At 34.2% G+C, this 27,806-nt stretch overlaps 1 long non-coding RNA gene across 2 annotated transcripts in view; it reads left to right on the plus strand.

The window, feature by feature from the left end:
* LOC141501418 (uncharacterized) overlaps nucleotides 1–27,806 on the plus strand; it is a 488,282-nt gene that overhangs the window by 109,176 nt on the left and 351,300 nt on the right. For both annotated transcript variants that reach the window (XR_012472229.1, XR_012472230.1), the window contains exon 2: nucleotides 12,169–12,214. This is a non-coding gene — a long non-coding RNA (uncharacterized LOC141501418). The remainder of the gene's footprint in view (nucleotides 1–12,168; nucleotides 12,215–27,806) is intronic.

Raw genomic sequence — 27,806 nt, forward strand, 5'->3', positions numbered from 1 at the left:
GTTCACTGAAAGTCCATCTTTTTCCCTGGAAGAGGACATTCAGCCTTTCTGGGTAGTTCATTCTTGGCTGCGTTCTAAGCTCTTTTGCCTTCCGGTATATTGTATTCCAAGCCCTACGAGCTTCCAATGTAGTTGCTGCTAAGTCCTGTGTGATCCTGACTGCAGCTCCACGATATTTGAACTGTGTCTTTCTGGCTGCTTGTAACATTTTTCTCTTTGACTTAGGAGTTCTGGAACTTGGCTATAATATTCCGAGGGATTGGTTTTTTGGGATCTCTTTCTCTGGGGGATCGGTGGATTCTCTCCATTACTATTTTGCCCTCTGCTTCTAGAATATCAGGGCAATTTTCCTGTAGTAATTCTTTGAAAATGATGTCAAGGCTCTTTTCCTGATCATGACTTTCAGGTATTCCAATAATTTTTAAATTATCTTTCCTAAGTCTGTTTTCCATATCAGTTGTTTTTTCAATGAAATATTTCACATTTCTTCTAATTTTTCATTTTTTTTGGATTTGAAGTATTGATTCCTGATTTCTGGTAAATTCATCAATCTCCCTGAATTCTATTCTTTGTCTGAAGGATTTGGTCTCCTCAGAGAGTTTTCTTATCTCTTTGTCCATCTGGCTAATTTTGCTTTTTAAAGCATTCTTCTCCTCAATAACTTTTTGAACTGTTTTATCCATTTGACCTAAGCTAGTTTTTAGCATACTACTTTCTTCAGCATTTTTTTGGATTTCCTTGACTAAGCTGCTGACTTCATTTTCATGTTTTTCCTGCATCTCTCTCCTTTCTTTTCCCAGTTTTTCTTCTAACTACCTCATTTGATTTTCAAAGTCTTTTTTGAGCTCTGTCATTGTCTGGGCCCAATTTCTGTTTTTCTTGGAGTTTTTAGATGCAGGAGCTTGTGCTTCCTCATCTTCAGACTGAGTATTTTGATCCTTCTTGGGCTCAGTTGAAAAATATTTCTCAATGCTCTTCCTCTTGTTTCCCTACTTGCTCATTTTCCCAGCCTGGGCCTGTTTTTGGTGTTCTTCCTGAGCTTTTGGGACACTCCCACAAGGGTCTCAGTGTGTGAGTCTCTGTCCTCCCGCCTGGTCTGTGAATGACCATATGTGCTCCCCTCTGCCACGGGGCTGAGGTGGAGGGGGCCCTGCTGTTCTTTTGGGGGGCCTAGACTGTGATCAGGATCTGAATATGGTCAGAGCCCCAGAGTCCTGTTCCAGAATCAGAGGATAGAGCTCTGCAGTCTCTCTCTCTCTTTACTCCCCTCCCTTAGCTCAATGGGCTCATACCCTGGGGGCTCCTGCTTACTGGCTCCACCTGCTTCTGTTTCTGGATCTGGGCTGCGGAAAGACCAAGTTGTTCTCTGTGTGCCCTGAGGGCTGGGCTCCACATGCTCCCTCTGGCAGAGGTCCCCACTGTTCCCCCACTTTGTGCCTGGTGCTCCCCGGGGTGTTGGTCAGGAGATTCCTCCGCTGCTGTGAGCTGGGGCTCCCAGCGCCCTGGGGCTGCCTCTTGGAGGCTGAAGTTCTTTCGCTCTGGCAGGCCGCCCCTCTCACCCCAGGGAACAGAGCCTTTCTGCTCTTTTCCAGGTTACCTTGAGTAGGAGAACTGCCTCATAGGGTCCCTCTGTGGGTTCTGTCTCTTGAAGGTTTAGTTAGTGTCCTTAGTTTATAAGTTTTATCAGAGAGCTCCTAAGACTGGATCCCTTCATGTCGCCATCTTGGCTCTGCCCCCTTAGCTATTAGTTTTAAGATCATCAGTCTCTATTTCTATTTTTCCAGGATAAGTGACACATAATAAAAGCTCAAAAGATTATTATAATTTGGAAATATGGCATGGATTGTGGTATTTAAATTCATTACTGTTAAAATACAATTTGAGAACAAATCATATATAGTTGCAGTATTTTAGAAGTCTACAGTAAGGGGCAGCTGGGTGATGAAGTAGATGGAGTGCCAAATCTGGATTTGGAAAGATTCATCACATTCCTGAGTTCAAATCTGGCTTCAGATATTTACTGTGTCACCTTGGGCAAGATATTTAACCCTATTGTCCTAGTTTCCTCCTGTGTAAAGTATGCTGGAGAAGGAAATGAAAAATAATTTCATTATCTTTGCCAAGAAAACTCAAAAAAATGGGGTCATGAAGAATTGGATGTGATTAAAAAATGGTTGGAAAACAGTCCACAGTTAAGATTTGTTCCTCCCTAAATGAATCTTTTTTCCCGGTCCTCTTTGTATCTGTAAATACTTCTCATGTGGGACAGGAAGTTGTAATCAAAGGATAATTGGAATTTTAAAAGTCATCAAGTGCAGAAATTTACTTTTCTAGTAGAAGAAATTGAGACTCTGAAAGGTTAAGCAAGTACCTATTGTCATACAGGTCTTACAGAGTAATTTAAGATTTTGACCATGTTCTTCTTTAGTTCGGAATTCTTTCTATTGTGGCAGATAGAAATGAGATCAAATTTGATGTATATGTTGGTATGAAAGCTTAGGGTGGAATTTTTAATAGTTTTGATGAAGTTTCTGTCTTTCCCCCTAAACTAAAGGGAGTCTATTTTTTCTTGCTCCTTCTAAGCCTTCTCACCCCTCCACCCCCGTAATGCTTAAAGTGATTGCTAAATTAATTTTCTGGAACTTCTTTTTTGGTATTGACTGCCTATTGAAATTTTTGCCCTTATTTAACACTGGTTATTTAAAGTTTCCCGTTACTTGATGTGAACTAAATGAGGTTTTACTCTAATTTCCCATTACTCAGAATCAGTCAATTACTTTCTCATCCTTTACTTTTAATACCTTCCTTTGACTTTTGCCTTATGGTACAAGGCAATAGAGAGAATTAAAATCCTCATAAATATGAATAAAATCCCTCAAATTAACATCTTGCTTGGATGCCTCAACTTTACAGTGCAGTAACTCTAGAATTTTATATCCTGGTAACCCACTAAGCTCTTCAGCAGCTTTTATGAGGAATTTTGACCAAAGATACCAGGAAACAGACAAAACAGAATGACCCTTAATGCTATGTATCTCTTTGGTGGCTATTTTTTACCAAAAGGTAATTAAAGGTTATTAAGAATCAGTGTTAAGAGACCTTTTAAAGAAACAAGTGCTTTAAAGTACCAAGTGCTTTATGATTATCATCTCATTTGAGCCATACAGCAATACTGGGAGTTAGTTGCTATTATTCCCTCTGTTTTATAGATGAGAAATCTGAGGCAAAGAGAGGTCTTGTCCAGGATCATCACATCTAATACCTGAGACTGTATTTGAACTCAGGATCTTCTGATTTCCAGGCCTGGCACTCTATTAACTTTGCTATTTAGATGCTTAGAGTCTATGATACTACATAACTGTTAGACTCATCTGATCAGTTAATTGGTTTCATGGAATTGCATTTTTCTCTATTATTTATTATAAGGAGATGAGGAAAACGAGGTATGTATTAAAATGAAGACATTTTAAAACAAAAGATATTTAAAATATTTTTTAAAGAATTCACACAGTTTTTAGACTATCTACAAAAATTAATTACTATTTAGTACTTATAAATTTTGTTCACTCAGCAATGTACTGAAAATACTGTGAACTAGGTTACATAGTGGAGAGAATCTTGAACTTGGTATCAGGGGAAAGAGAGTTAGAATCCCAGGAAACTAGGAGTTAAAATCCGACTTTGGGCACAATAATGTGTGATCCTAAGTAAATGGGGATAATAATACATACCTCTCAGAATTGTCTTAGGATAAAATGAGGACACCCCCCCACATGCCTGTATAAACACATAGATACGCTTATATATATATATATATATATATATTATATATGTATATATTTAATATGTATATAAAACTTTACATATCACCAAGTAGTATATGAAATGTTAGGTATTTATTAGTAGTAATATTACCTTATTGTTGAGTCTATTCTGTTCTATCTTTGTGACCTCAATTGGGGATTTCTTGTTAGAAATGGTTTGCCATCCTCTTCTCCAGCTCATTTCTTTTCTTATTGGTATATTATTTTATTTTTCCATTACATGTTATGAAAGTTTTTCAGCATTCATCCACATGCACATTTATGTTACATAATTTTCTTCCACCCTCCTTTCCCATCCCCTTTCTGTCAGCAGCAGTCTAGTGAATATTGTGCTTAAGGCTTTTGCATATTTGTCATTTTCTGTATGAGGAATTAGGACAAGTGGGAAGCAAGAAAACCATGTGATAAGAAGGAAAAACATGAGAGAAATTTAAAAAAATGAACATATTGTTCATTCAGATTCTTTAGTTTTGTTTTTTTTTTGTTTCGTTTGTTTTGTTTTTCTTTGGATGTGGATAGTATTATCTCTAACAGGTCTCCCAGGGTTGTCCTAGCTCTCTGAACTACTGAGAGGAACTGCATCCATCAAAGCTGATCAACTAAGAATGTTGTAATGTTAATGTATACAATGTTCTCTTGGTTCTTCTCCCTACATTCAGCATCAGTTCTTGTAGTTCTTTCCATGCCTGTCTAAAGTTGGACCATTCAAGGTTTCTTATAGAACAATAGTACTCCATAACATTCATATACTGTAACTTGTTCAGCCTTTCCCCAATTGATGAACATCTCCTTAGTTTTTAGTTCTTTGCCACTATATAAAGAGCTGCTATGAATATTTTGGTACATGTGAAACTTTCCTATTTTCTACGATTTCTTCTGCATATAGGACTAGTATTGGTATTGCTGGATCAGAGTATGATCAGTTTTGTTGCTCTTTGGGAACAGTCACATACTGCTCTCCAGTATAGTTGGATTAGTTCACAACTCTACCAACAGTCCCAATCCTCCCATAACCTCTCCAAAATTGATCATTTCCCTTTTTTGTCATCTTGGTCAATCTGTTAGATGTGAGGTGGTACCTCATAGTTGTTTTAATTTGCATTTCTCTAATCAGTAATGATTTGGAGCATTTTTTCATATGATTTGTTTTTTGGGTTCCTCTTAGGAGATAGATTCCTAAGTATTTGATGTCTTTTTTTTTTTTTTGCAAAGTGATGGGCTTAAGTGGCTTGCCCAAGGCCACACAGCTAGGTAATTATTAAGTGTCTGAGCCAGAATTTGAACTCAGGTACTCCTGACTTCAGGATCAATGCTTTATTGACTGTGCCATCTAGCTACCCTCTAAAGCTAACATTTCTAATACTATACTGAATAGTAATGGTGATAATGGGCATCCTTGTTTCACCCCTGATCTTACTGGAAATGCTCCTAGTTTATCACCATTACATAAATATTTGTTCATGATTTTAGATAGATACTACTTATTATTTATGCAAAACTCCATTTATTACTGTATTTCCTAGTATTTTTTTAATAGGAATGGATCTTGTATTTTATCAAAGGTTTTTTTCTGCATCTATTGAGATAATCATATGATTTCTGATTATTTAGCTATTTTTATGTTCAATAATATTGAATGTTTTCCTAATATTGAACCATCCTTGCCTATCTGGTATATATCCTACCTTATCATGGTGTTTTATCCTAGCAATACCTTGTTGTAATCTCTTTGTTAAAATTTTATTTTAGATTTTTGCACTAATGTTCATTAGAGAGATTTGTCAATAACTTTCTGTCTCTACTTTGACTCTTTCTGATTTAGGTGTCAGCATCATATTGATGTCATAAAAGGACTTCAGAAGAACTCGTCCTTCTCCAATTCTTTTAGATAGAATTAGAATTAATTGTTCCCTAAATGTTTGGTAGAATTCGCTTGTAAATCCTTCTAGACTGGAGACTTTCTTAGGGAGCGTTTTAATCATTTTTTCAATTTCTTTTTTTCTGAAATGGTGTTACTTAAGTATTTTATTTTCTCTTCTATTAATATGAATAATTTGGATTTTGTAAATATTTATACATTTCACTCCGGTTGTCAAATTTATTGACATACAGTTGGGCAAAAAAGCTCTGAATTATCTCTTAATTTCTTCCTCATTTTTGATACTGGCAATTTGGTGTTCTTATTTCTTTTTTAAAAATCAGATTAACCAAAGTTTTATTTATTTTATTGAGTTTTTTTTTCAAAAAAACAACTCCTGGTTTTATTTATTGTAGCAACAGTTTTTCTTCCTTTCAATTTTATTAATCTCCTTTTAATTTCAGAATTTCTAATTTGATATTTAAATGGGGAACCTTTATAATTTGTTCTTTTTCTAATTTTTAGTTGCAAAGCCAATTCATTGATCTCTTTTTCTATTTTATGCATGTAAGCATTTAAAGATATAAAATTTCCCCTAAAAACTGCTTTGGTTCCATTCCATAAATTTTGATATGATGTTTCATTGTTATCATATTTTTAGTTGATATGATTGATTATTTCAATGATTTATTGTTTGATCCACTGGATCTTTAAAATTCAATTAGTTTCCAATTAACCTTTAATTTATCTTTCCATGGGTCTTTATCACTTATAATTTTTATTGTATTATGATCCAAACAGTATGCATTTATTATTTCTGCTTTTCTCCATTTGATTGTAAGGTTTTTAATGCCCTATTACATGGACAATTTTGATATAGGTGAGAGAAGCAGGTATATTATTTTCTTTCCCCATTCATTTTCTCCAGAGATCCATCATGTCTAAGATTTCTATGATTTTATTCACTTTCTTTACTTATTTCTTGTCTATTTTGTGGTTAGATTTATTCAGTTCTAAGAGAGGGAGGTTGAGGTCCCCCACAATTACAGTTTTACTATCCATGTCTCCTTGTAATTCATTCAGCATCTCCTCTAAGAATCTGGATGCTGTACCACTAGGTGCATATATGTTTAATAATGATATAACTTCATAGTCCTTCCTTATCCCTTTTCATGAGATAGATCTTTTTAAAGGTTTTTGTAAGGCAATGGGGTTAAGTGGCTTACCCAAGGCCACACAGCTAGGTAATTATTAAGTATCTGAGGCTGGATTTGATCTCAGGTACTCCTGACTCCAGGGCCAGTACTCTATCCACTGCACCACCTAGCCTCCTCAATGAGATCTATTTTTGCTTTTGTCCGAGATCAAGATAGTTAGCCCTGATTTTTAATTTTTGACTTCTACTGAAGCATAATATGTTTTACTCCAGCCTTTTACTTTTACCCTGTGTGTATCTCTGCTTCAAATGTGTTTCTTGTAAACTACATATTTTAGTATTCTGGTTTTTAATCCATTCTGCTATCCACTTATGGGAGAGTTCATTCCATTCACATTTTCAGTTAAGATTACTAATTCTTTATTTACCTCCACATTATCTTTTCCCATTTGTACTTTTCTCTTTCCTTTTCTCTTATTCCTCCTCACCAATGCTTTATTCCTTTTCCTCTTTAATTTTTTTTTTTTTTTTTTTTTTTTTTTTTTAGTTTTTGCAAGGCAATGGGGTTAAGTGGCTTGCCCAAGGCCACACAGCTAGGTAATTATTAAGTGTTTGAGGCCAAATTTGAACTCAGGTACTCCTGACTCCAGGGCTGGTGTTCTATCCACTACACCACCTAGCCACCCCTTTAACTTTTCTTTTAAGTTTTAATTTTAAGTTTACTTTCACTTATATGTTCACCTTTCCTTTTATCACAGGCACTTCTTTCCTTTTTTCCCCCTTTTCCACTTCCACCAACTTCCCTGTAGGGTAAAATAGCTTTTTACATTCCCAATTGGTAATGTATGTTATTTTTTCTCTGGGTCAAATCTATTGAGTAGAATTTATTCAGTGTTCTTTCCCCTTTATTATAATAGGTCTTTCTGCCTCTTTGCTTGATGTTATTTATCCACTAATGCCTAGCCTTATTGTTTAAACCCTGTCTTGGACTAAAATACCCTTTTTCAAAATATACTTCTTTTACATGACCTGATAAAACTACTATTCTCAAAGTATGATTGATTGATTGCTTAATAAGCAGCATTGTCTCATAGTCACTAAGTACTCTCCCCTCTTCTGTCTCATTAGAAATACACTTCTCAAGATCATGAGTCACATCATTATAATCACTTTATACCTTATCCCCCTTTTCCAGTACTCTCAGTGGTCACACAATTCCCCCTGAGCCAAAGCATCATGCAAAGCCAAATCATTTCATGAACCATTTATTATCATTCCCCAAGTATACTCCCTCTAATTGTAGCCAAAGCATCAAGCAAAACAAATCTTTTCATGATGTTTCATGTCCAGTTCCTCTAAGTTTACTCTCTCTCTCTATCTCTATAGTCTGTCAACCATAGTCCTATAATTATACCCAACCAAAGTGTTGGGTACACTCTCTTCCACTGTCTCTTTAGAATTCCAATCAAGGCACTAAAGCCCTAGTTAACTAAAATATGGATTAAGATAAGATCACATCCTAATCTCTTTGTGCCCAATTCTTCTAAGTACTTTTTCCACCCTCTGTCCCATTATGCTATAACCTCTAAGTATCTAGGAAAGTAAGGTCACTTCTGATTTAGTTATATATAGAACCTCCAAATACTCTTAGTATTGGGACAACCTGAAGTTCTCTCTTAAGAACTTTAGGATTGATTGTAAGGCATGGAAGACAATAACAGGACTATACAACATAGGATGCCCTCATCATGAGCTCTATTAATTAAAAGAATTAAAAGTAGATCAAAGGAAATTTGAGATACATAACTTTAAAGTAATACCCAGACATTTACCTGGAGTATTTGCGCCCAACCTGTGGGAGGTATTCTGAGCTCATATTGGTCTGATTAGCCACCATCAGCTACATTGTAATTTTTCTGAAAGTTGTGTCATTTTGATCTTCTTCATTTATGAAGGATGAGAACCAACCATACCCATATCCTCTAAGTCCAATCTCTTCAACTCTATCCAACCCTTTAACTATCCTAAGAGAAATACAGTTCTCAAGAATTAGAGAATTAACTGTCCTTGTAGGGTTGTACACAATTAATGTTTTTGACTAACATTTTCCCCCTTTTCTTTTCCCTTTTTATTCATGTCTTGAATCTTAAACTCATGGAGTCTCAGTGTCTCTATTCTATTCTATTTCTACTTGTTGAATTCTAATTTGGGAGTTTTTATTTTATTGTTAGGTTTTGTGTTCCCTTTTCCAGTTGGTTAATTTTATTTTTTTCGTGAGTTGCATTCTCCTTCCAGTTGGTAAATTTGAGATTTAGATGAGTTGTATTCCTTTTCCAGTTGGGTCAGTTTTATGTTTTTAATTTATATTCTTTTTTTCAGTTGGTTATTTTTACTTTTTTAAAAAGTTTATTTCTTTGGCCAAATTTTCATAATTTTCCTGTATGGCTCTCATTTTTTCCCCATTTTTCTTCTTCTTCCCTTCTTTGGTTTTTTAAATTCTTTTTTAGGCTCTTTTTTGGATTTGAGTCCAATTCATAGATTCTTTTGAGACTTCACATATAGGTAAATTTTCATTGCTTTCTTCTTCTAAGGTGGCATTCTCATCACCTTTATCTGGGGATTGGACCCTTCCTGCTGGCTTGCTGTCTGCGTAGAGACTTGTGCTGTTATCTAACTGTTGGGACCTGGGTTGTGACTAAAACCCTCTTATTGACTCTCTTGCCTAACTGGAATTTACTTCCTTTTTCCCCTCCCTCCCCCACCTCCAAGAGGCAGACCTTCACTGAAGATCCTCCATGATGTCTGCAATTGAAAACTTGTTTGGATCTTTCTTTCGTTCTTTCTTTCTTTCTTTTTTTTTTTTTGGTGGAATCTGTAGCTTCAATGTCTTTCTTGAGGCTTCATTTGATGTGGTGTAGGGAAAAACTCTGGGAGCATGCTAACATCATGTCACTGTCTTGGCTCTTCCCTAGAAGTGTCCAGCTCATTTTTTTACAAAGATTTACTGAGGTAAACAGAAGTAAGTGACTTGCCCATGATCATAGAGCTTGCCATATTTGAACTCATGAAGATGAGTTTTCCTGATTCCAAACCCTATGTTCCATGTACAGCACCTCCTAATTGCCTCAATACTACCCCTTCTATCATTAATAGTAAATAGTTAATATTTAATACTACTAGAAGTAGTAATAAAAAAACTATCATTCTCACTACAAATGAAATGTAATGATGTAAATAAGTTGTGACAAAATCAAAAAGTATATTGCCCTGGATGTAATGAAACTACTTATAACTGGATTATAGCATGTGACCAAATAAAATAAACACCCTATCACCTCATGGGATATGTGATCATGGTCTACAAAGTCAGTACCTGTGACACATGGAAGCTCATGACCTGACCTTTTGAGGGCTGGAATGGGGTAGCGGGGGATAATCAACCCATTAGAAGGGGGAAAGATCCTATCCTCTCAGCAATAATCTGTTGTGTTTGTCAATACAATTCCACCTAACTTTTATCTCCAACATTCTTCATCTATGCTCTATCAGCTCTGTAAATTCTCATCTTCTCCACTTCTGACCTGAGTATGACCTCTCAGGGAAATTACAACCTAATCATTACCTGAGAACCCATAGCAGCAGCAGATAATGTCCTCTTTTCAACTTCTCACAAACCTGTCTCCTGACCTATTCCCTGGTTGTGACAGAAGCCTCTTGAAAGATGAACTCCATGATCCATAAAAGCACTATCTTCCCAATTTTCATTTTGATAGGAAAGAGTGAATCACACAAAATAAATAGGCATGGATATTTATGATTGATCTCATTACAATCATCATTTTACCCCCAAATCCATACCTCTTCCAAACTTCTCTATTGTATTGAACACTAATATCCTTAGTCATTTTGGTTCACAGCTTCAGCTATATCTTCAGTTCCTCATTCTCCCTCATCCCATATATATCAATCAATTGCTAAATTCTGTTGTTTCCACAATTTCAACATCTCTCATAATTCTTCCCTTCTTTCTAGGCTATCCTCCTCATTCAGACTCTAATCTGGAGTGTTTATATTAATGACAACATAAATGGTCCCCCTGTCTCAATTTTCTCCACTCACCAATCAATCCCCCTCAGTGCCTGTATAAATAATGCTATATAAGTACTGTTATTGGGCAACTTGGTAGTACAATGGATAGAGCACTGGCCCTGGAATCAGGAGAACCTGAGTTCAAATCTGACCTCAGAAATTTAATAATTGCGTAGCTCTGTGACTTTGGGCAAATCATTTAACTCCATTCCCTTAAATAAATAAAATTTTAAAAAAAGTACTAGCTGTTAGTGTTGCTATTGTTATTATTACTGTATGAACAGACAAACAACTAAATTGATATTCTCACTTTTATAAAATAGTTAACAAAATGCTTTTCCTAAGATAATAACTATGTCATTTCCTTATGTAATAAAATCTAGGGATGTAATATTAACTTTATTATTTAATGTTAATATACATGTATTATTTTAATGTCTATATTCTATATGTTTTATATGTGCATAATTATTAGTATATAATATTGTCCTATTTTTATTGATAGTGGTACATGATCAACATTTTTGGAAAACATTGTTTTAGAATGAACTAATGTACTTTTAACAGATTTGTGTCTCTACCTGATAAGATCAAGTTTTTGCTGCCTGAATTGTTTTCTGATATCTTTGCCTCTCCTCCTTGTAATAAATATTTTGTACCAATAGATCTATGAAGTGATGATATACTAAACAGTTCTTTTTGAGAATATATTCTTATTTTTATCCTTTGTTGTAATTTCATAATGTTTTGCATTTTCTGTAATATATTGAAAAAAATTAAAACCCAAAGCATCATTTTCTGTCTCTTAAGGTATTGTGAATTTCATGTTCTGTGACTATTTGGTGCTTATCAAATCTAGCCTCTTCTGATTCTTTCTTAAAGAAATGGTCATTATGTAAGACTATGAATATTCTTTTGGCCTTTGATGGTTTCTCATTTCTTGCTCCTAAACTACTTTTTCCCCAAACTGATTTCATCATCATTCTCACCCAGCTCCACTGTCACTGAAGACAAATTTTAGCAAATTATATATTTGCTAATTTTTGAAAATACAGTAATATTCCTCATAAAATTTCATTGCCTTACCATTTACAACAGTTGCTATAACTTAGAAGAATTTTATGTTGATTGCATGAGCTATGATCAATCATATTTGACATTTTCTGTCATCATACTCATTAATAGTGATGCAGAGTAATATGTCTAGATGTCTATAACATAATATTTCTTATTCCCCTTAGGTGCTCATTGAAATCAACTTTGCCAGCTTCTCTCTGAGGAGAACCTGTGAGTTATTCTTCCATTGAGCTACAATAACTTTATGGTTTCTGAATTGGTTGTTTGTGAAAATATCAATATGATGGGATTTAATTCCTCTAGGATCCTCTATTAGGTCCCTGGGGAAAAGATTACTCTAAAATCAAACAAATTGTTAAAGAATTATTTGTAACTAATCTAAAAATGGTTATTCTTAACATCTTTGATCTCATTTTCTAATTCCCCACAACAGTTCATTTATTTCATAAGTTGGCATTATGATACATTGGTCAGTATGCTGTGGGCAAGATCACATAGGAAATATCAGCACTAGAACTCAGGTCCATACAACCAAACTCAAAATCAAGTGCTCTTTTTCATATTCCATACTTCCTCTCAATGTGTTTATTGTCAAGGAGGAAAGACATATATACAAATACTGTTCTTTATTGTTCAATCAAGTGTATCTTTTTGTGACCCTGTGAACCATAGCATACCAATACTGTTTAGTGGGGTTTTCTTGGCAAAAGTCCTGGAGTGGTTTGCCATTTTCTTTTCCAGTGGATTAAGGCAAATACAGATTAAATATCTTGCTCAGAGTCACACTAGTAGTGTCTGACATTAGATTTGGACTCAGTTTTTCCCAGCTTCAAGCCTAGTACTCTTCTGAGTTACCTAGCTGTTTCACAGTATATACAATATTCATATTATATGCAAAGGCATATACATAAATGTCATAGTACAGGAGTAGAACTTTAAGTTGCATTAAGTCAGGGGACAGATATTCTCATTCATCGAGAAAGAAAAAGTTGAAGCAATCAGAGAAAGCTTAAATGTGAAACATTTGAATCTAGAGGGTCAGTAATTTTAGCAGTTTGCTTCCTAGAAAAGAAGACAATATTATGGGTATATTACAGAATGAAATATGTATGGAACTCTAAAATTATGTGTGTGGAAATAAATTGATTTCGTTAAGCACTTCATGAAATAACTTTTATTGTCCAGATAAAAACCTTTCATGCAAAAGATGAGTGGAAAGAGCTTATATATAAACCCAGTCTGCAGGAATAGTAGCTAAATAAATATGTAGATTTAGTCCAATTTTATACCAAAGGCAAGAGGACTGTGAAAATGTGGTGTATTTTAGAAAAATAGTCATGTCTGTTTCAAAATGAATTTTCTTTAGATTATGGAGCAAGAGGAAATAACATCAATACCATGAACAGTCCACTCTATACTCTAATTTAGGATTTGTAATTATTTGCTTTATTTAGAATTATTATTATAACCTATTCCTTCTCTTGACCATACTAGAAGTGATTCCCTACATGAATCTTTCTTTCAGTAAGGAAAAAAAATCTCAGGCATATGTCTATAGCTAAACATATGTAATCAAACATCTTACTCCGATTTTCTCTTGCCTACTATATTGTTAGAATGACTCCTCATTCTGTCTCTTATTGTGTACTTGGCAACACAAAAGAATTTTAATTTTTTCATGAGTTCAATATAATTTGGAGGGAAATTCTATTAAGAATGCAATGAAATTCATCCCATGGTCTAAAACAAAGATGTTTATGACTCTGCACCATTGTCACCTGCTTTAAGATAACTAGTGCAGAATTGACAGTATTCCTTCAAAAACTAACCAAAAAGGAGCTGTAAGAAGGAGCAGGGTGTCTTTATTTTCTTTTATGCCCAGGCACTGTTTTCTTCTGATTCTTCGATCTTAATTTCCTTAAGCACATCATAATTTTTTTTGGAGGGCAAATGCTTCTTTTTATGATTAAATTAATCATTTGACTCTGTATTCCAATTTGAATCAACTAACCTTTCCATCAATTGCCTGAATCATCATTTTCTTCAGCTCTCAAGATTTGTCTTATTTATACTCTTGTCAAAAATTATCCATTGCAGGTGTGCTTTCTTCTAATTAAGACATAGAACCATGCAATTGAAAAATGAATAGTTATATTTTGAGTGACTGTGGCAGTGTTTCCACTTGCAAACATATAAAAATTCTTTCCCTAATGAATCAGAAAGGTACAGACATTTTTAGTTTCCTGTGATTCTGGTTTCTTTTGAATTTCTCAAGTACTGTGAATACACAATCATCAGATATTTCTTTGATAATACCTGGTTTTGCCTTATAAGAGCCCATTCCCTTCCATCCCCCCCCCAAGGATTTCAAGATCTTATTTTTCCCCCAAACTTTATATTCAATCATACACAAGCAATTAATTAGCATTTATCAAGCATCTACTATGTATAAGATATTATGCTAAGCACATATTTCCATACCTATTTTTAGTTCATTTTCAGTATCATAGAGAAGAATTTGATGACATATAGAGTGAGGGGGAGCAGATACCTAGAGATGACTTGATATATTCCACTACTCAGAGTTAATTTGCAGTAACACAGAAGGAAATAATTTAGATTTCTTGTTGAATTTTGTAACAAAGTTATATAGTTGGAAGGGTCTACCTTAAAATCATAATTGCAAAAAGAAAAATAAAATCATTCTTGGTTAACTCTTATGGTGCCTTATTAGTTAGAGGATTAACATTTTTTAAATGTATTAACTTTAGAGTCAAAATTCATATAGGTTCCTAAAAACTTGAATTGTTTTATGGGAAAGGTTTATGGTGCTAGTGAGGTTTGATCTTCTACTTTTATTCATGAGGAAATTAATAGAAAAGATCTTTATAAGAACTGAATGTGAAGGTGACTCTGTGACCTTGACTGAAACTCAGAAGTAAATTACTTAATAAGATCTTTCTGTGTTAGAGAAAATTTATAACATGGAACAGAAGTAATGTCAAATTCAGACCACAGAAAAAAGAACATTTATTTCTATAGAGGAATATCTATGAGGTATCATACAACATTACTAATAGAATATCATTGTTTAAAAAAATGGGTCTTTGTTTCAAGGAGAAGAGTGGAATCTTTAAAAATTCTTTGCCAATTCCCAAAGGTTATGCATTTCATTCTCACTCTCATTCTTCTAAATCATTGACCAGCTTCTTTTTTCTGTACACATTTTATTTGCACTATGAATCCTCTGCAAAGGTTTTCCATTCTACTCTTTATCAGTCTATAATATCTAAACATTAGTGTTGCATCAGACAGTAGAAAATGGAAAAGTACATGATGGATAGCAATAGATTACAGTATATTATTAATGAAGAACAGTATAATTGGTATGAATTTGAAAAGACATGATTGAAAATGAAAGTGAATTATCATTAATATTTTTAATTGAATTTTATTTTTCAATTATCTAGCATTTATTTTTCCTCCCTATTATGCTATCTCCACAAGAAGTAAAAAGAAAAAAACAAAACCCTTGCAGCAAATATGTATAATCAAGCCAAATTAAATCTCATATTGTCCATATCTAAAAAGTGTGACTCGTTCTGTATATTTAGCACATCATCTGTCAAGAAGACAGTATTCTTCCTTTTTGATACTTTGTCATCATGGTTGATCATTTTAATGATCAGTTCTTAAGGCTTTCAAAATTGATCATTATTTACAATTTTTAAAAAGAATGAATAGTTCTTGTCCTCTTCACTACAACAGTTCATACAACTTTCCCAGGTTTCTCTGAAATCATCCTTTTAAATATTACTAATAGCAAAATAATATCCCATTAATTCATAAAACGTAATTTGTTTAATTCTTCCCTAAGTGTTGGGCATCTTCCTTTAGTTTCCAGTTCTTTGCTCCCACAAATGCTACATATATTTTGGTTCATATGAGTGTTTTTCCTTTGATTTTGATCTCTTTGGAATATAGACCTAGTAGAACTGTAGCTGGACCAAAGAACATATATACAGTTTAATAATTTATTGGGAATATTTCCAAATTAAAGCAATTTTCAAACTGCTGTGCCAATTTCCAGGTCCACCATTAATGTACCTGTTTTCCTACACACTCTTCAGTATTTATCATTTTCTTTTTATTGTCAAATTCACCAATTTAATGGAATTAAGATGAGTTTTGCATAGCTTAATTTATATTTCTTTAATTATTAGTGAGTAGGAGTGTTTATTATATATCTATTGATAGCTTATAGATATTTTCTGAAACTTCCTATTCATCTCTTATGACCATTTATCATTTAGGAAATGCTTCTTCCAATTAGAAACTTGAATAAATTCTTTTTATATGATAATAAACTTTTGCCCCGATCATAAGGAGTTTAAAATCTACTAGGAGAGAGATGGTGCAAATAATAAACAAATCCTACGTTTGGAAACTTTTAGATAATAGAAAAGGGAATGCAGATAATAGAAAAGGGAATGCTATTGATTATGTGATATATAAAATTAGACAAAAAGCTACTTGAAATTTGTTTTCTCAAAATATGAGATGAGTTAACTGTCTTAGAAGTTTATTCTGTTTTCTGGGATGGGATTTTTGTCTAAAAAGGCAAAACAAGGTGACAGACTGAGTTAAGACCTGAACTGTCACAACTCTCTTTAAGAGAATTACAATACCTAGAACATAGTTTGTACACAGTCACAGAATAAAAGTTTCCTAGCCATTTAACCCTGTTCCTTAAAGCAGATTGACTAAAGCTAAATTGCCTCCTCAAAGGGAGTATATTCTTTTTTAAAAAAAAACTTTATTCAGTTTCCAAATGATCAGTGCATCATATGATCAATCAAGTTTTGGTTTAGAATTTATAGTGCTGTAATTAATATAATCTAGGTTTTGTCCCAGGCCATATACACACAAGGAGTTGCAATTGCTTCTGATGATGACTGTTCTCCATGTGCCTCAATTCATTTGCCTCACTGTGTAGCTTCAAGGAACCACATTTTTTCTTATACCTTAGTTTTGAGAGAAACTGTAATAATGATGAAATAATTTTCTCTTGTTGGCTCTTGGATAACTATATGAGTTCATGATATAATATGAGAATTTAATGAGTCAGTCCTAAACACATACTGAAAGTCACTCTTAGAACTTTTGACTATTTTCTTTTTGAAAGTAATCAATCTTATAAGAGATGGCTTGTGTACCCATCTCTGCCTCACTCACTCATATATGTTTGTATAAATCAATTGGTTTTTAATTTATAACATCATGAAATGAGGTCAGGCATACCTGGTCTCCAGGGAAGATCAGAATTGATAGTGAGAAATGGAGTGGAAATCAAGACTCAATTAGCCAAAAAAATTTAGAGGCAAACAGCACAGCAGAGAAAAGTAGTGAAAGGGGTACACAGTGAGAAAACACAGGAAACTGAGTACGTGAAGAAAGGCAGGCAACCTGAGGAAGAGCATGGGGAGAGAATATAAATATAGATATGGATAGAGATATATGGAGAGATAGAGATATATAGAGTTAGAGATATAGGGTTGGGAACATTAAGCAACATGAATCCAATGAAGACAGAAGAGTGCTGGGAGGGTGGGAAGGGAAAGGGAGAGAGGACAGGACTTTAAGGTCTCATTTTATAAGGTGTTGGGGATAGCATTCTAACTCTTATCTCTATCACTTTGGGGTTAGCTCATCTCAAAATTATCAGTAAAACTTGAAAGTTAATAAGTCCATGTCATCTCAAGAGTTATCAACCTCTTTTTGATACTCGTTGGTCTGAAATTGTGAAAGTCTGGAATTTATCTGAAATTTACCTATTATAAGACCAGAACTCTGACAAGATGGCTTTTGCAGATTCAGTACATATTACCATGATGTAGTTAGTGCTTCCTACAGCTTGATTTTTGGACACCAAAATATAGAGTACTAGATTTGGAAAGGATTCTAGAATCTATATCTTTAACTAAGTTAGAATTACATGACTGATATTCATTAGCTTGTCTAGTATCAGAATACTTTGCACAAAGCACATTCTTTCCCATCTTATAGTCATGCTGTTAAGATTTTTATGGTTAATTGGATGATAGCATATATTTTATGCATATACTTATCCAATTATGCAATTTCAGATAACATAAAGATGGGTGATATAGTTAACAATGGTTATCAGAGTAAGGTCCAAAAAGAATTTATACTCTAAGAAAATTGAACTGGTTCTTAATTTCCCAAGACTGACACTGAGAAACATTTACTAGATTTAAGAGATTCAAGATTCCTTCAGGAAAGTTACCATTGTTTTTATCCCTAATATGACAACCTTGAACATAATGTTTAGTGAATATTTTTGAATGAATTCTTGATCATTTCATGTACAACTAAATTTGTACATGTCCACCTTTTATGTGGACAAATTCAAAACCTTTGGTATTCAAAATTAATTATAATCATTGTTTCTTCCTTTTTGTATTATCTGTCATTTAGTCCTTACCAACGAGATTAATATGACATAATTTAATCTCTATGAAATACCTATCATTATTTTATTTTATATATTTGCCTTATTTTTACAGCATACATGTCCATAAAACTTTCAGTATAAGGTGAGGGATATTTGAAAATTACTAGGAGAACTGGATAGTAAGAGAAAACTATGGTGAATCCTTTTGAAAATTGAGGAATTGTTTCCTCATTTACTTTTCTTTGAAGGGCGTTTTTTCCCTATAAATCAAAGAATACTTGTCACTCAATTCTCGAAGTATTTTCAGTCTCATTTTGTGATTTTAAATTTTTTCCTCATGATAAAAGCAGTTAAATTAATAAACCCCTAATTTCTAGGAAATTATTTTATTACTATTCTATTGGCATCCAATTAAGACTTTTCCCCCTTTTTCATTTTATTTAAATAAAAAAATTTCATGTGCACAGAAAGCATGAGAAGATTCATAATATAATATAAAGCAATATATTTCCATTTTCATAGAAAGCATATAAAATGAATATTGTACATTATGGTCTTCTCTGCCTAGTTTAGTTTATTTTTTCCCTCCCTCCAAGGCTATAATTAAGCAAGGACACACACACACATATATACACTTATGTATATACATGTACACAGAACACACATACATACTCACACAGTTACCCATATAAATATCCACATATATGTAAATATGCACACCCCACATACATACATGTATATATGTAGTTACATATACATATATGTTCCTAGATTACTATATTCTTAGTTTATGTGTATTCCTCTTTTTTCTTTTTTAATTTAATTTATTACTTTATTTTGAATTTTACAGTTTCCTCCCTAATCTTGCTTCCCTCCCCCCACCCCCACACAGAAGGCAGTCTGTTAGTCTTTACATTGTTTCCATGGCTGTATCTTTCAATTTTATAACATTCCCTGAAAGCAACAACCCCTCCTCACTCCTCTACTTCTATTTCCTTCTTTGCCCTCCTTTTCCTTAAGATATTCCCCCTCCCATATCCCCCCTTCTATAATCCTCTCCCCATTGCTGTATATACAGCATTTATCCTATTCCTTCACCCTCTAATCCCTATTCCCTCTTATTTCTTTCTGAATTTAAAGTCTTTTATATCCTTACACACAAGAATGTATATGAGTGTATTGTATGTATGGTTTCCTCTGTAACCCATTTCTGAGTGAGAGTAGGTTTTTAGAACTACCAGCTCTCCTTTCGCATCTAAATACCTCTGTTTCAATTCTTCCTTTCACAACTTGTTTGTATAATAGCTTTTTAAAAAATTTTTTCCTGTATCACTTTGTGTTTATAAATGCATCCTACTCGGCTCTACCCAAATCTTTCCTTTCAGTTGCCCCATTTCTAATAACAATCTTGGATATGTGGTTTATATTTCCACATATGAAGAGTAAATATTTGTCCTTAATGAGTCTTTTATAATTAGTCTTTGATGCTTACCTTATATTTCTCTTCAGTCTTGTATGTTGAATTTTCTATTAAAGTCAGTTCTTTTTGCAACAAAATCCTGAAAGTTTGGTAATTCATTAAATGTCCATTTTTGATGTTGCTATTCAGGATTATGCTCAACTTTGCTGGGCATGATCTTTTTAGCTGCAACCCCAATTCCAATACCTGTGGTTATGTGTAATTCTAGTTGTGGTACTACCATATTTCAATTGGGTTTTTCTTGTTGCTCTTAATATTTTCTCTTTAACTTGGGGGGTTTTGGAAGTTATGTAATCTGTCAGTTATACTCCTAACATCCCCATCAGGTGGTTATCAGTGAATTTTTTTCCTATTTCTACTTCACCTCTTGTTCTAATTGTTCAGGATGATTTTTTAAAATTATTTCTTCTTTTATTGTATTAGGATTCTTTTTTTTAATATCACCATATCTTTCAGGAGATACAGTTATTCTAATGTTTTCTCTTCTTGATCTGTTCTCCAAATTGATTTTCTTATGAGGTATTACACATTCTCTTCAAATTTTTCATTCTTTATGTTTTGTTTTATTATTTCTTGGTCTCTAATGATTTCATTGGATTCCTCTTCTTGAATTTTTATTTTCAAGGAAGTTATTTTCTTCCTAAAGATTTTGGATCTCCTTTTCAGTGGGTGATTTCTTTTCATATTCCATTTTTTTTGTTTTTCCTCAATCTTCTCAATCTTTCTTTTTTGATTTTTAAAGTCTTTTGAGTTCTTCTATGGATTCTTTTTTTGAGCAGGTGACTGGTTGACATTACTCTTTAGGTAGGAGAGGCTTTTTTTGTTTCAGTATTTTCCTCTGAAGTAGAACCATGATCTTCTCTATTCCCATAGTATCTATGATTTGTTACATTTTCCTTTGTCTGGTCTTTTAAAATTTTTAACAACTTGTTGTTATAGTCAACTCTCATCTTGGGGTTTGGGTGATGGCTTTGTCCTGGCCCTAATCCTTGAACTCCTTCTCCCTCTAAGTCACAGCTCTTCTACACACTGTACTGCAAATGATCTTACTACCTGATAACTTTCCAATGACTAAAACCTTCAGTTCTCCCCTCTGCCCTGGAACCAAGAATCCTGGAATCAATTCTCCTATAGGGATCCACAGCCCTCAGAGTCCCTTGTGCCTCAGGTATGTGCTGGTTTGTTCTTTCCCAGGAACACAGGTTTGTCCTGTGTTGCACAGTTGGACTCGGTGTCCCTTATCAGCAGCAGTTCCCTTTCTCCCCCTACTCAGTTGCCTGACTTCCTACTCTGTCCAGGAGGGAACAAATCCTGTGGCTGAAATGGAGGCTACCTCCCACCTCAGCTGTTCCAATGACTGACCTCTTGGTGGTTTTTGTACTTCACTTGCTGAACATCTGCCCAAGATCTTTCTTCAGCTTTTCTCCAGGGGTCCCAGGAGGATTACTTTTCTGCTTATTATTTTGATTATTTTTGCCTCTCTCTGTGTTCAGGTGTTTTTTTGGCTTGTTTGTGGAAGAAATCTGAAGAGCTTGGAATTTTCTGATCTACTTTGCCATCTTCCAGAATCCTCTCCCTATCAGGTCTCAAAGTACATTTTTAGGTTAGGTATAGACCTGGATTTGTGGTTTTATTGTTATAGAAAATTGCTTGAAAATTTTCTCTACCCATCAGCCCCTTCAATACAATCAGTTTTAAGGTACCACTTAGAGCAATAAACAGATAGTGCTTTATTTACATCAGGACTTTGCCATAAAATCCCAATGGTCTTTTTTTTTTTATTTATTTCACTGAAGAGAACAGAATTGCTGCATGACTTTATGGATAAAGACAGCAGCATCCCACAATAAAATGTCTATTTCTTTTATCCATTAGAAATCAGTAGACTTTGAAAAGAAAAAAAATGGCCCAGAGGATGTTATTAAAGGAATTAAGGAGTTTGGGCATCATTTATTATAAAGGTTATGAAAAGCCAGGGGAAAGAATCTTTCATATCCTTACTTACCTTCCCTAATGTTCAAAGATGCTACTAGAGCCCTTTATTGTACTTAAAGTACCAATTGATTAAATGCTAAAAACTAATTTGCCATGTATGTGATTAAAGCCCCTGTGCTAATGAAGCCAAGCTCATGAATCAAAGCAACATGGTTCAATTAACTTTATTCTATTTCCTGATCTTAGTTTATTCCTTTGATTTTGTTCATCCTTTTCTTATGCATAAGTGCCTGTATAAATGAAATTTATTTCTCATATTAGGAAAAAACTCAGAGTGAATTCCTTATATTGATAGAGGGTTAGCATCATCACTATATATATTTAATAAGATGCTCTTGCAGAAATTTTCAATTGGCACTCTGTAGATAATTTCACATTTCATAGTATATAAAGTATCACTCTTGAAGTTAAATGCTAATAATATTAGTAACATTTCTCATTTACATAGTTTTTAAGTTTTAAAAACACTTTTTAAACATGATATAATTTGATCCTTATGGTAAACTTGTGCTTCAATCATAAAACATTTATGAAGTGTTTACTCTGTTCCAGGTAGTATTCTAAGTCTTGGGGATCCAAAGAAAGGCAAAAGCAACATCTTTACCCTCAAAGAGGTCACAATTGACTAGGGAACACATAGGTATTCTTAGTATCCTCATTTAGTAAAGAGAAGACTGAATTTAGGATTCTAACCTAAATTTTTCTGATTCCAAGCCTAGTGCTCTACTTTGTTTGCTGCCTTTCAGAAATACCTATGTTAAATTTCTGTCTGTAATCTTACTAGTTAAGTGACTATTGACAACTTCTTTAGCCTCCGTAAGCTGTTTTCTCATCTGTAAAATGAAGCATTTGCTTTGGTCACACGCACACTTAAGTAGCATTTATAAATCACTCATCATAAGCCCAGGGATACTGTGCTAGGGATACTCAGAAAGTCAAGGAAATTCCTGGCTTGTCTAGGAATTAAGTCTCATGTGGGAGATAACATGTAAACAGCTATGTACAAACAAGATATGTGCAGGATAAATTGGGGATAGTCTTGATAACATTAAACCTGATTTTTAAAATGTATTTTTTTCACAAGATGAGATTTTAGTTTACAATTGAAGGAAGTCAGGGAATGTAGGAGTTAGAGATGAAGGACAGTGTTTCAGGCAATAAAAATGTTCAGATTAAGGGAATGAATGGAAGTATCATGTACAAGGAGCACAAAGGAAGGTACTATTACTAGATCACAGATTATATAGAGGGTAAATAAGATATAAGAAGATTATAAAGCTAGGAATGGAACTTGATATGAATGGCCTTAAAAATTTTAAAAGAGATTTTATATTTGATCCTTGGAAGTAATCGGCAGTCATTGAATTTCATCAAGTAGATCAGTTTGATGGTTGGTGAAAGACGAATTAGAAGCAGGAACTTGAGTCATGGAGTTTAATTACTAAGTTATTGTAATAGTTCATACCGGAAGTGATGTGGCAGACTACTAAAGAGAAGAGAGTGTATATAAGAAATGTTACTGAACATGGAAACAATAGGACTTGGACAACCGATTGTTTATGTAGCATGAGAGACAATGAAAATCTGAGGATGACACCTTGGTTATGAGTCTGTTGCCTGGAAAGATAGTACTTTTTTTTTTTTAAGATTTTTTTGCAAGGTAAATGAGGACCCCTTTTGTGTTTTTTTGGCAAAGATACTAGAGTTGTTTGTCATTTCTTTCTCCAGATCATTTTGTAGATGAGGAACTAAGGCAAATACAATTAAGTTACTTGGCCTGGGTTCACGCAGCTAGTCTGGGAATAGATTTGAGTTTAGGTCTTTCTGACTCCACACTGCACACTAGCTGCTGCATCACCTGGAAACAACTATTGCCCTAACTTGAACAAAATCCTGCTCTTAGGTGTGCAGTGGATAGAGCACCGGCCTTGGAGTCAGGAATACCTGAGTTCAAATCTGGACTCAGACACTTAATAATTACCTAGCTGTGTGGCCTTGGGCAAGCCACTTAACCCTTTTGCCTTGCAAAAAACCAAAAAATAATCCTGCTCTTAGGAGAATTACCTTTATTCATTCTAATGCACTATCTCTATACTTTTTTTTTGCCTCTTCCCAGTTGAGTATTTATTAAAGAGTGGTATGAATTTTGGATGTGAGAAGTTTTGTGAGATTATATCTGAGAGATTATAAAATTATTATTATTTTATTATTTGTTTTAGGTTTTTGCAAGACAGTGGGGTTAAGTGGCTTGCCCAAGGCCACACAGCTAGGCAATTATTAAGTGTCTTAGGATGGATTGAACTCAGGTATTCCTGACTCCAGAGCTGGTGCTCTATCCACTGCATCATCTAGCCACCCCAAGATTATAAAATTAGTAAGGATAATGCAAGGAGAAGTACTTTTTGTAAAGGTCATAATTAAAAGGTTATAAAATTTCTTTGAAGTGGAAGAAACATTTTTTCTTTTGATTTTTTGCACTGAATGTAACAAATGAATGATTGAGAAAGGAAGATTTTTATGAATTATGAAAAAATTAAAGTTATATTTTTATAAAACATCTTAATGCTAAAAGTTGTGTCCATCTGCATACTTTTTAAAAGAAAAATCATTATATACATTTTTAATATATATGTTTTATATATTTAAGGAAAATGAGTAATCATGTAGTATAGTACTCTTTTGTAGAACACAATGTCAGGAAGTTATTGAGACATTGATTTTCCCAATGAAAAATAATGTCACAGATCACAACCTCTATAGTAATGATACATTACCTAATTTTAGAATGTGACATTGTAACATACTATGTATTGCTATAAAAGGTCTAATTTATGAGGAGGTATCACTATCATGCCTCCTGGGTGGGATAAGAGATATTTTTCTCTCAAGGTGGTGTGAGATTATTTTTCTTATTCATGCTGTTCCCTTGACTTTTGCAATTTCACAGCATTGTTTTAAAAACCAGTCACATTCTTCCTTGCCTTTAGATACCAAAAGAATGCTCAGAATTCATGTAATACACATTTACACATTTGTTAGATAATAGTAAAAACAGGTACAGCAATGTACTCATTTGCCCCAGGTTTTGTTATATTCTAATTAGATTAGTTGCTCAGGTTCCTGCCAGCTAGCCTATACTTACCCAGGCACACATTGATGGGGTCGGAGAAAAGGAAGACAAGTTCTCCAAGAACTTCTAGATCTCCAGATACTTCGTTTATTAGAACAAATACAAGTGCTTAAATATTCTCCTCAGTCCCTGGTCCACTCCCATGGTACTCTACAATCAACTAGTAAAATAAGGCTCTGGTGCTGGAGGACACCAGGTGACAAAAGTTTACAGTACTCCCACACACACAACAGTGCCTTACATATCCCCCTTCTTGTCTTTTTTTTTTGAAGTGAAATTTCTTAATTCAGTTACGTAATGAATACCACATAAGTTGTAAACAAAAATTCAAAAATGTATAAACAAATGTCAATTAAATAATAGTAAAAAAACAAGTGAGCATCTAAGCCAATTAACATGAGTTATTAAATTTTACAAAATAATAGTGCAAATATCTCTTTCCCAAAAGAAATCAGTAGATTATATGATTCAATATTCCCCATTTCCTTGAAATACAATTTATCCCAATTATATTTTCCTTCTTAACACACAAATTTTCAAGACTTGTTACAAAACTTAGGTGACTAAGTTATTCAACTTACAAACTTTCAAATGGTATAAGCAGATAGGCTCAGATCCCAACTATGTTAATTACTTAAATTAGAGCTTTTTTATAAGCAATTAAATTCAAAACTCAAACTAAAAGGAGTAGCATTTACCTTTACCTAACTATTTCAGATCTGAATTATACACACAGGAGTTTAGACTCAAACACAGAAATAACTCGCTTGAAACACATTTACCAAGCTAATATTGAGGTCAATACCAGATCTCAGAATATAGAAACATTTTTCTACCTCTCCAGGCCAGTAGAGAGATGTGAAACATCCTATTGATGATTAAATACACATATACACACATAACACACCAATTAAGACCAGTCAAAAATAACTTTTGGAATCAAATAGAATTTCTTGAGGAACCTCATATATATTCATGAAAATCTTGAAATAGCCAATCAAAAAAAATTGAATACATTCTTAAACAACTTCACAAAATTCAAAGTTAGCTACTTGATTACAGAGATATTAGCCACAGGCACAGGCTTAATTCAAAAGATGAAATCTGAATTTCCTAGTCCCAGAAAAAAGTCTTCTTCCCCTTTTTTTCTTAACTAATTGATCACAAAGCCTCCCAATCAACAGTCTATTGCCCCCCCCCCCCAAATCAGGAAGATGGCATGGGGTCTCTCGATTTCTAAAATAAGTTTTTGTTGGGGGGGGGGGGTCTTGCCCTTCCTGTAGCGAATCCTGCATTTTATCTGAGGCTTGAGTTTTGAAGTTTCAAAAAGGAACATTTCACTTCTTCCTCCCCCTCTCTCTGCAGAGGGTAGGAGCTGCAGAGAATGAGAGAAAGCATGTGTGATTACTTGAGTTGTTAACAACAGTACACTATGGAGTTGTTGCATTTTCTGAACAGTAGCCATCACCATTACAAACTGTCCAATAGCATGTGACATTTTTACTCTCAACAGAGAAGTGCAGCTAGTGTCTACTTCATGACTTCCGTGCCAGAGCAAGAGTAGTGGTGTGCTTGGTTGTAGACTGGAGAGTGAAATTCACTGTGGCTTCTGAAGTGGAATTCATTGTGTCAGGGACTTCAGCAATAACAAGAAGTCTCTAAAGTTGACTTTAAGTTTAGGGCTTTAGGTCATGCTTAGTGCAGTCAGACAGGCAGCAGTGGCCAAAAGGAATGGTAACCAGGTCCCCTGTATCCGGTTCATGGTGCTGGTATGGACTGCTGATGAGGAAGAAGCTCTGTCCCCTGCGATACTGCATCAGAGACTCCACTTCCTGCCGGCTCCTCATTACTGAATCCTTTTCTTCTTACTTTTGCTTTCCTTCACACCTCCTTGTTCCAATTTAAAATCAGCCCCTGGTAACAATCAGTCTGTTACCTCTCTGAAGTCTTCTGCTCCTACTCCAGGATGTTGCCTGGAATTCCTCTTGCTTGTATCTGCTGGTCCTTATCCCAGACTCTACTCAGATAGCTCTGCCATTGAATCCCTGTTCAGGCATCATTTATATGTTCCAGTTAGACTAGCTGCTCAGGAAGTGTTAGGTTCCTGCTAGCTAGTCTATCCTTATGCAGGCAAACATCGATGAGGTGGGAGACAAGGAAGACAAGTTCTCCAAGAACTCCTAGATCTCCAAGTACTCCATTTATTGGACTAAATACAAGGGCTTAAATATCCTCCCCATTCCCTGGTCCATTCCCACTCCCATGGCACTCTACAATTAACCAGTAAAATAAGACTCTGGTGCTCAAGGACACCAGGTGATGAAAGTTTACAGTACTCCCACACACAACAGTCCCTTACACATTTCAAAATTGCAATACATCCCAATTAATAATATGTTGGACAAACTGTTACAAAAGACAAAAATCTCACTGGTTCACCGATAGAAAATTATAATAAATGAAACAAGACAAAAGAAATATCTCCGAGATAAACTACATTGCTTGATGAATAGCTTTGGAAAATGTATATTCTTTGAAATTAGGGATAAAACGAAGAGTAGGAAATAAGTGTTTATATAGTACTTATTATGTGCCAGAAACTGAATTAAACTCTTTTTACAAATATTTCATTGAATCATCATGGCAAACTTGCAGAGTAAGTGCTATTTTTATTTTCTTTAAACAATTGAGGAAATGGAAGCAAACATAGTTTAAGTATTCT

Source organism: Macrotis lagotis, chromosome X (assembly GCF_037893015.1).
Source record: "Macrotis lagotis isolate mMagLag1 chromosome X, bilby.v1.9.chrom.fasta, whole genome shotgun sequence".
Lineage (NCBI taxonomy): Eukaryota > Metazoa > Chordata > Mammalia > Peramelemorphia > Peramelidae > Macrotis > Macrotis lagotis.